Source organism: Eriocheir sinensis, unplaced genomic scaffold, assembly GCF_024679095.1.
Source record: "Eriocheir sinensis breed Jianghai 21 unplaced genomic scaffold, ASM2467909v1 Scaffold19, whole genome shotgun sequence".
Taxonomy (NCBI): domain Eukaryota; kingdom Metazoa; phylum Arthropoda; class Malacostraca; order Decapoda; family Varunidae; genus Eriocheir; species Eriocheir sinensis.
Genome location: NW_026111294.1, coordinates 333,547 through 343,118, shown reverse-complemented (window position 1 = coordinate 343,118; position 9,572 = coordinate 333,547). Strand labels below are relative to the sequence as shown.

The following is a 9,572-nucleotide window of genomic DNA, read 5'->3' as shown; positions in this document are numbered from 1 at the left end:
TGTGCTTCATTTCCCCTCGCGATTTTTTTTCTCTGTGATGCTCCCGGTTCTCTGTTTTCTTTCCCCTTTTCGAGTTCTTTTCTTAATTCTTTCGTGGTTTATTTTTTTTATTTTTTTTCCTCCTTTTACTGATTTATCTCCATTTGTTTCTCCCCTCCCCAATTGTGTTCTTTTTTTCTTTTTTTTCGTTCCCTTCATCCTATTTTTTATCTTTTCTCATTTCCCAGATGTCTCGTATTATTCGCCTCTTCAGTCTCTTTGTACCTTGACGCTGCTCCCCAGTCTTCTTTTTTTCATCTTTTCTTCCCAGCCTTCTTGTTTTCCTCAATTCTTCAGTCACTTCACCCTCTAACTCACTTTTCATTTTTCATGTTTTCTCACTTCGACAATGTTTTTTTTCTTTTTCATCAAGTCTACATCCATTTTTTATCCTTTAGCTCCGTATTTTTCGATCTTATCTTATCTCAGCTTCTTAGTTTTATTTTTTTCTCAATTCTCAATCATTCAAGTCATATTTTCTCAGTTTTATCAATTCTTCACTTCTTTTTTACCCTCTTGCTTCCTATTCCTCCTCTTCATCTTTTCTCATCTTCCTAATTTTTCTCTTTTCTCAGTTCTTTATTATTTTGCTAATCGTTTCTCAGCTTTCTTTTTCATATCTTCCCTTCCCTCGTCACCCTATTGCTCCCTATTTCTCTATTTCATCTTCCCTCTTCTTTCTATTTTTGTCTTTTCTCATTTCTCATTTATTTTAGTCATCTTTTCTCAGCTTTCTTTTTCATATCTTCCCTTCCCTCGACACCCTATTGCTCCCTATTTCTCTATTTCATCTTCCGTCTTCTTTCTAGATTTTTGTCTTTTCTCATTTCTCATTTATTTTAGTCATCTTTTCTCAGCTTTCTTATTCAATTTTCCCTACTCTACTTCCTCATCACTTCTCAACCCTCTAGTTTTCATCTTTCCTCAATTCTCAAGCTCTTCGCCCCCTCTTCCTTCTTTACTTCATCCCCACACAACCTCCTCCTAGTCCGCTCTTCCTCCCCGCAAAGCCTCAAGTCCTTTCATATCCCTTGCCAGCTTTCCGTCCTTTCCATCGTCCCCATGCTGCCTTCCGGCCTCATCCCCGCACCTGCTCCCCGGCCAGCCAAAAGGAAGGTCTGGGGACGCGTGCGGCGAATAGCAAAACACGCTTGGCTGCCGCGAAGAAGCGTTCCCTTGATGGATGACCCTGGGAAAGTAGAGAACAGACGACGCAAAGCCCTTTATCAAGTCACCTCCTCGAGACTGTGTGGAAGGGAGAGGAAGAGGGATAGGTAGAGAACGGGGGAAGGAAAGGGAGAGGGAGAATGTGAGAGGGGAAGAGGGAGAGGAAGAGGGAGATAAAGGCGAGGGAATGGGAGAGGGAAAGATGCCTGTAGGAACGCTTCAAGATATGATGAGAGAGAGAGAGAGAGAGAGAGAGAGAAGAGAGAGAGAGAAAGAGATGGGAGGAAAAGAATGAGAGGAAGGGAAGGAGGAGGAGGAGGAGGAGGAATAGAAGGGATGAATAAGAGGTGAGACGAAGAGAAGTTGTTGAAAGGAGGGGGAGAAAGAGATGGGGAGGAAAAGAAGGAGAGGAAGGGAAGGGGAAGGAAGAGAGGGGGTGAAGAGATTGAGGATGATGAGGGGGATTGGTGAAACTCTAAATAGGAAATAGATACAAGAAGACGGAATAAGAAGGCCAGCTTGACGATTTATGAAAGAACTTGACAAGACTGGAAAAAGTGAGTTGGAAGGAGAAGAAGATTGATAATAACTAGGGTAGAGAGATAGAAAGCTAGCATAATTAAAACTAGGAAAGACAGATAGAAAGTTAGAATAAGAAAAACAAGTAGATATATTAGCAAAGATGGTGACAAGGTTAAGAAAGGTAAGCTTGAAGGAAGGAGGGATTGATAAGACTATACGTAGAAAACAATGATTGGAAGCCCAGATAAGAACAGGTAGATAAATTAGACACGACATTAACAAGGTGCGAAAAGATAATGTTAGAGACAGTGACTGATAAGAGTAAACGTAGGAAGGATAGATTGGAAGCGAAAATTTGAAGGACAGACAGGTGGGAAAAATTAGGCGTATATTGACTGAGGTAAGCAAAGGTGAGTAGGCAGGTGTGAGGGGGAAGGTGTGGTGGAGTGGCTCAATCTTGCATTCTGGCCTTAATCTAGCTCAGGTGTGGCAATTAAAGGCTTAAGTGTCCGATAAAGGTGCAGCCTCGCGACCTGATTTCAAAAGGTAAGAGACGCTGGAAATTACTTGAGGTTTTCCGCTTCACCGAGAGAGAAGGAGAGGGGGAGAGGGAGAGGGAGAAGAAAAAAAGCAGAAAACAGAAAACAGAAGAAAGAAGAAAAAGAAGAAAAAGAGAAAAAACGAAAAAAACGGAAAATTAGAGAAGAAAAGGAAGAAAAAAAAGAAAATTAAGAAAAAATAACAGAAGAAAAAATAAGCGAGAGAGAGAGAGAGAGAGAGAAGTCCTAGTAGGTGCTATAAACCTCCTCAGAAAATCAACATAAACACACACACACACACACACACGCTAAACAAAGGCAAGCAGGCTGCCATGTGGAAATAACGCCGAGTTGACTATAAATTAATTGCCGCCGCTGTGGAAAGTTATGCAGGCAATCGTTGTTTTTCGCCACCTCCTCCTCCTCCTCCTCCTCCTCCTCCTCCTCCTGTATGTTCTGTCCGAGGAAGCCAAAGCGTCAGAGATGAACAAGCCCATCAGTTTACAGCCTTAATTCAGACGCCCCTTTTTTCTTAACTTCCTTTTGTCGTATCTCACTAACTAAGTCCCATGAAGTTAACCCTGAGGATATTTTTGAATTGCAGTGTGTGTGTGTGTGTGTGTGTGTGTGTGTGTGTGTGTGTGTGTGTGTGTAATAATAATAATAATAATAGTAATAGGTTTATTAATGTAAGGCAGCCGTTAGGATTCCCCGGAGAGTCGTTGTAACCGCTTAACCAAACAACGAAGGGGAGAAAAAAGTAATGATCATTTTTATACTCGTACTTTCTGCCATACTCTGAATAGTCTTACTCCGATTACGCATGTCTGTTACCTTTTCGTTCCCCATCTCCTGTCTCTTCCTTAATCAACTTGTTATCTGCACTTGCCCTTTTTTCCTCATCTCCCTCCCTTGCCTCTCCCTCATCCCTGTTCTCTATCCCATCCCCTGTTACCTTTTCCTCCCTCTTTCCCTCTCTTTTTTTTTTAATCTTGTCTTATTCGCTAGGCCTAGTCTCCTTATCTCCCCCACTGCTCTACCCTGCTAACATTGCCCTGTCGTTTACCATCCTTTTCCCTCATCCCTGTTCCCCGTCCCTTCCTCTTTTCCCTTTCCCTCTCTCTTTCCCTGTCTTCCTTAATCTCCCTGTTTTCTACTCTAGGCCTAGCTTCCTCATCTCCCACACTGCTCAACCTTGCCACCTTTGCCCTGTCGTTTACCATCCTTTTCCCTCATCCCTGTTCCCCGTCCCTTCCTCTTCTCCCTTTCCCTCTCTCTTTCCCTGTCTTCCTTAATCTCCCTTGTTTTCCATTCTAGGCCTATTTTCCTCATCTCCCACACTGTTCAACCTTGCCACCATTGCCTTGTTGTTTATCCTCCCTTGTCTTCCCCTCATCCCTGTTCTTCGTCCGTCCTCTGTCCCCTCTCCTTCCACTTTTCCTCCCTCTTCCTTAATCTTCCTGCCCGATTGTCCCTCTCCCTTCCTATCCTTTGCCTAGCCTCTGTTCTTAGTGTTCTGCCTTCCCATCCCCTGTTCCCCTTTCCTTTCTCTCCCTTTCTTTTCCCTAATCTCCTTGTTTGCTTTTCTAGGGGTTGTTTCCTTTCTTTCCCTTTCACCTTCCTCTCATTCCTCAATTTTTCCCTCATTCCATGCTCTTTTTCTCTCCTTGTGTTCTGCCTCTTCCCCTTCTCCTTTCTCTCCTCTTCCACTTATCTACATCTCCCTCACTGTTCAGACATATTCGTGTAGATTCAGACCCTTTACCAGCCAGCCCCTTCCTTGTTTCATCTCGCTGGTTCTTCTCTTAGTGCGTTTCAGTCCCCCGCCCATCGCTCTGCCGCCACCTCGTTTCTGTCTCATCACGCTAGGCTCCTCCTCGCCTTGGTTAACGTTGTCGCCTTCCTCTGTCCCCTTTCATTAGTGTTAGTGTTAGGCTCAAGCTTCTATTTCACCAGTCTTCCCTAGTCGTGATTATTGTTGTCCGGCGTGGTCTGATCTGTCTTTCTTTAGCTCCTGTTTTGTACCATCTGTTTTCTTTCATTCACTTTCTCTTTTCTTTCGTTCCTGATTAAAAGTTCTCTCCCTTCCCTTTCTTTTCGTCGCTTTTGTTCCTGTTATCTTCCTTCCCTTTCTACAACTTCCCCCATTTCTCCCTTTCCTCACTCCGAACTCCTCCCCAGCACTCTCATTCTCCCTCTTCTTTTCCCCTCTCTTCCCTCCAATGCCTTCCTTCTTCGCCCCACACAAACCTCTACCTGACACTTTTCCTTCTTTCCTCTTCTCTTCTAGTACTCCTCCCACGCTTCCTTCCTCTACTCTACCCTCACCCCCATCTCACACCCTTCCCCTCTATTCCCTATTACTAGTTGTCCCCTTCTTCCACCCTCCCTTCCTCATCTCCACTTAAACCTGAAAATCCAACACCTCTAACTGTCCCCAAAATGGAGTAAAAAGTCAAGCAAGCCACAAAACTCTTAATAAATACTAACATGTTGCTTCAAAAATCTGGTGTTATTTTCAAACCCAAGTCACCAACATAAATAATAAACAGAGGACCCAATACAGAGCCTTGTGGAACCCCTTTCATTACAAAGGCCCAGTCAGGTTACTAATGATGATTTAAACTCAGTTATTTCCTACATATCAAACAAGCCTCAGTTCATTCCATTACTTTCCCTGCTATTCTGTGAGCCTTTCCTTTTCTCAACAGGCAGCATGATGTGAAAATATTGCATCAGTCTTTATTTACGGAAATGTACAGATACTACACTACCTAATGGCTTTTTACACTGCACAACTTACTTCTGTCTTATGTACACAGAGTTTGGCACAACACAGCAAGGCTCACACCGGCCTGGACGGCTGCACTTCCCGAGCCACTTGTGTTGGTCTGTCCAGCAGTGTTGAGCCTGCATGCTGTTCTCAGGTCCTTGGCAGCCTCTAGCTAGCAGCACAACCATCTGAAATATTACTTTGGATCAATAATGGGTATGTTAGGACTTACAGTAATGGGTACTTACTGTATGGCCATTCTTTTTAAGCATTTTGGTGCCCAAGCTCACATATTTAACAAGGGTTTCATACGCTTGGGTCATTCCATGGAGTATTAGAAAAGGAAGGCACTATACTAGAAGAGCCAAGCAGAATTACCTTGACGCCCAGCAATCACCGGGGTAGTTTTTCTTTCAATGCATTAGTTCAACCTTGTTCCTGTCTTCTCCACTGTAGAAAATAACGAACAAACAAAATACTGTACCAGAAAGGAGGAAAACAATATTACCCTCTTGACACCCAGCAATCACCAGCGTAGTTTTTCTTTTTGTGCATTACATAAGAACATAAGAACATAAGAACGCAGGAGTCTACAAGAGGCCGGTAGGCCTGTACGAGGCAGCTCCTTTGACCCTAAGCTCCCGTGTATCTAACCCCACCTAATATCGCTGTCCATGAATTTATCTAGTCTATTTTTGAATGTGACAATTGTATTGGCACTCACCACATGACTGCTAAGCCTATTTCTTGTCTCCTCTACTGTTGAAAAATAAAAAGTGAAAAGAGTGCACCAGACAAGAGAAAACGGAATCACCTCGACAAACAGCAATCACCAGGGTAGCTTGGTGCCGTCCTGCTGGTAAAACTGTCCGTGGTGTGCATCGTTCATAGGGCCGAGAAGATGCAGATGTTGGCAATGCTCTGTGCCGGTGTGAGGGGAGCGTTGCGGCCACTCATATCAGTCTGCACCCAGCCGGGCCACACGCTGCCCACCAGGGTGTTGCTGTCCCTCAGGTCAATGCTCAGGAACTTGGTGATTGCGTTGGGAGCCGTCTGGGAGGAGAGGAATGGATAAAGTCATGGGAGGCGCCAAGTATAGTAGCCTATGACATTCTATGCAGTAAGGTCCTATAAAAAAAAGAACATATATATCAGTGAAAGAGTTAAACATTACTTCCACTCTTTCATCCCTTACTAACTATGCAAGAGCTGACCAGTGGGCTGAATGGATAGCGTGGGCACCGCGTTCAGGACGACACGAGTTCAATCCCCGCCCGGTGCCACCAAGCTGGGATTTTTCAGCCGCCGCCGAGTGCCTTAAAAACTACCCACATGCTGTCCAGAAGACCACCTATCAACCCGGACTCTAGAGTCTAGGATTAAAGATGAGCTCTGGGAGGGCAGCATGAGCCAATGCAGGATGGCGCCACTATAAAACTCGCCTGTGGCAGAACGGGCTGGGCCGACCATCAGGCCCCACCGGGAAGAAGCCTTGGACCGACCATCAGGATCCACTGGGAAGAAGCCTACCGGTGCAAAATCGTTCATACCTTTCACTGGCAAACTCTGGAGCAGCATTGATTCCTCCTATTGTATTTCCTTCTCCCTATCACTTCATTTCTTTTGAGAGGCAAATAAAAGACACCGGAAACTAAATTTGATCTTTTTTTAAAATATTTCTTCTCTTTGAGGGAATGGCACATTACAGGCAGTTTCCCAACTCCTTTGTTTTCACCTTGGTCTGTTTTCCCAGATGTAGACGTGTCGTCCATTCACAGATGTAAGCAGGAGGCCTTGAGGACACATGTTGTTCATGTGTAATACTGCCCATGGTCTACACTAGTGCACCAAGCTTTGGGACACCTTGCTTCGCACATCACGGTCACTGATCTTGTTTTTGCTGATGATGCTGTATACACTTTTCTCAGAATTGCTGGAGGTTCTGATGATGGCTCTCAGTGTTTAGGACCTGTAGCTGCTGGGGCTGAAGGCCTCCTGGGCCAGAACCAAGGTCCAGGTGTTTGGAGGCTTTCTGGATGACACAGTTCAGTCTGTCCATGCATGTGGTGAGGATGTCCAAGTCCCCAGATGTTTCACATACCTTGGTAGCACAGTGCATGACAATGGTGGGTCTCACCAGGAAGTCACTCAACAGACGGGCCCGGCCCACACAGACACTGAACAGTGACGTGGAGAGGCGCGTCGATGCCTTTGGTGCCAAGTGCCTTCGCAGGATCACAGGGTATTGCTGGAATGACCTCGTATCAAACCAGCGACTATTCCAGGAAACTGAATCGAGGCCTGTTGCCAGCTTAGTCCGTGAACGCCAACTCCAGGTATATGGGCACGTGGCACGCCTCCTGGATGTTGATCCTGCTCACGGGGTTGTCTGTATGAGAAAACCCTGCGTGGAGGAGGCCAAGGGGCACCCACGTAACTCACGGCTGGGGCAAGTCAGCCGATCCTGCTGGGAGACATTCAAGTGCCCAAACACACCCATTTGAAAAGGTTCTCATAAGAGTTGTGGGCATTTCCATGGGTAGTTTTATGACCTTGGTGATAGTTTGACGAGGCTTCTGCATCATGAATATGGAAGAAGACTCATGAGGATGCAATTGATCTCCTTTGTGGCCTTTGGAAAGAGTTGACGTGAGAAGCGGAAGTCTGAGAATACCGACCTACTTCTCAAAGGTTGTTAAAATTGTTCCTCAAAAGGACTCGTCACAACCTTGCTGGAGGGGGACTTTTACACGAGACCATCACTCAGGAGAACCCCATCAATCTACTGTTTGGCCTTTGGGAAGAGTTGACGTGAGAGGCGGATGCGTGCCAGAATACCAACCTACGTCTCAAAGGGGTTTAAGGTAATTCTCAGATGGACGCGTTACAACCTTGGTCTCTTCATTCTGTTTCCCGTCCCTTCCCTTCTCTTATTTTTTTCTATTGTTTTCTTTTTATCTTATTCCCTTTCCTTTCCTGCTCTTTTTCTTCCTTTTCCTTTCCCTCTATTTCCTTCTCTCCTCTTCCTTTATTTTTCTATTACGTTATTTTTTTTCTTTCCTTTCTTGCTCTTTCCGTTCCCTTCCTTTTTCCTTTCCTTTCCTTTTTTCTTTCCTTTCCGTTCCCTTCCCTTCCCTTTGTTTTTCTTTCCTTTCGTTTCCTTTCCTTCCCTTCCGTTCCCTTCCCTTCTGTTCCCTTCCCTTCCCTTCCCTTTGTTTTTCTTTCCTTACGTTTCCTTTCCTTCCCTTCCCTTCCCTTCCCTTTGCTTTTCTTTCCTTACGTTTCATTTCCTTCCCTTCCCTTCTTTTCCATGGCACTAACCTTTATACAAATATACCTTAGTGGGCCTCATCACCCTCATCAAAGTCTCCCACAGTGTTACTCCACTTGCCATCACCTTGCAATGCTATTTTCATGCTGTATACTCTTAACCCGGTAGCAGCGATGGGACAAATTTGTCACTTTACCGTGTAGCAGCGACGGGTCAAATTTGTGGCTTTACCGTGTAGCAGCGACGTGCCAAATTTGTGGCTTTACTGTGTAGCAGCGATGGGCCAAATTTGTGGCTTTACCGTGTAGCAGCGATGGGCCAAATTTGTGGCTTTACCGTGTAGCAGCGACGGGTCAAATTTGTGGCTTTACCGTGTAGCAGCGACAGGCCAAATTTGTGCCATGATATAAACCCCCCAAAACAGATGATACATAATCTGATCAAAAATCCTTTGATATATATTATGAAATGGTTTGAGTGAGGCGTGATTTTTTCTCATTTTTCTCACTTGGAGGGACCATTAAGAAACATGATCCCCGCTGCTACCGGGTTAAGAAAAGCATAGCAACTGAATGCTTTTAGAGACCCTTCCTGTGGCCTCTCTGCCCAAGACTTTTTCCTCAAGCTCTTCCCTATGCTGTCCAACTTTCTGATGCAAGAGTTAACCAAAACCAAACTGTAATTCGTAAATCAGGACGAATATAACGTCTGGCTGAGATGTATTAAATTTATATCCATAACTGCAACCTCATTTTTTTTTTCATTCCTTTCTTTAGCATTTCCTTATATAATTATGACATTTCAGGAGACCAGCTCTGAAGTACCTTGCTGGCCCTGTACGGGTAGAGTCCACCTCGGTCGTTGTTCTGGATGGAGCCGAGGATTGAGGACATGTTGCTGACGGCCGCTCGCCGCACCCACAGGTCGCTCCCCTCCGCAGCCTTCAGTTGAGGAAGCAAAGCCTGAGAGAATAGAGTAGGCATTAGAGTTAAGCATTGCTGTGATCTGCCAGACTTAGGGCTTCAGGATGTGAGACTGTAATAGAAAAGAGAGGAAGAGAAGGGAAGGAAATAGACAGAAAGTAAAAGGAAAGGAAGGAAGAAAAGGAGCAGGCAAGGAAAGGGAATGAATTAAAAATGCAATGAGTCTGTGATTGAAAAGTAGTTTACCGTAATAGAAAAAGAAAGGAAAGAATGGAAGAGCAGGAAAGGAAGTATTGGGAAAGTAAAAGGAAAAGCGGGAAGAAAAAGAGCAGGCAAGG

The 9,572-nt window shown here is 44.9% G+C and overlaps 1 pseudogene; it reads right to left on the bottom strand.

Annotated features, from left to right (window-relative positions):
* The window catches only part of LOC126990684 (C-factor-like), a 72,856-nt pseudogene that overhangs the window by 24,276 nt on the left and 39,008 nt on the right, over positions 1 to 9,572 (bottom strand).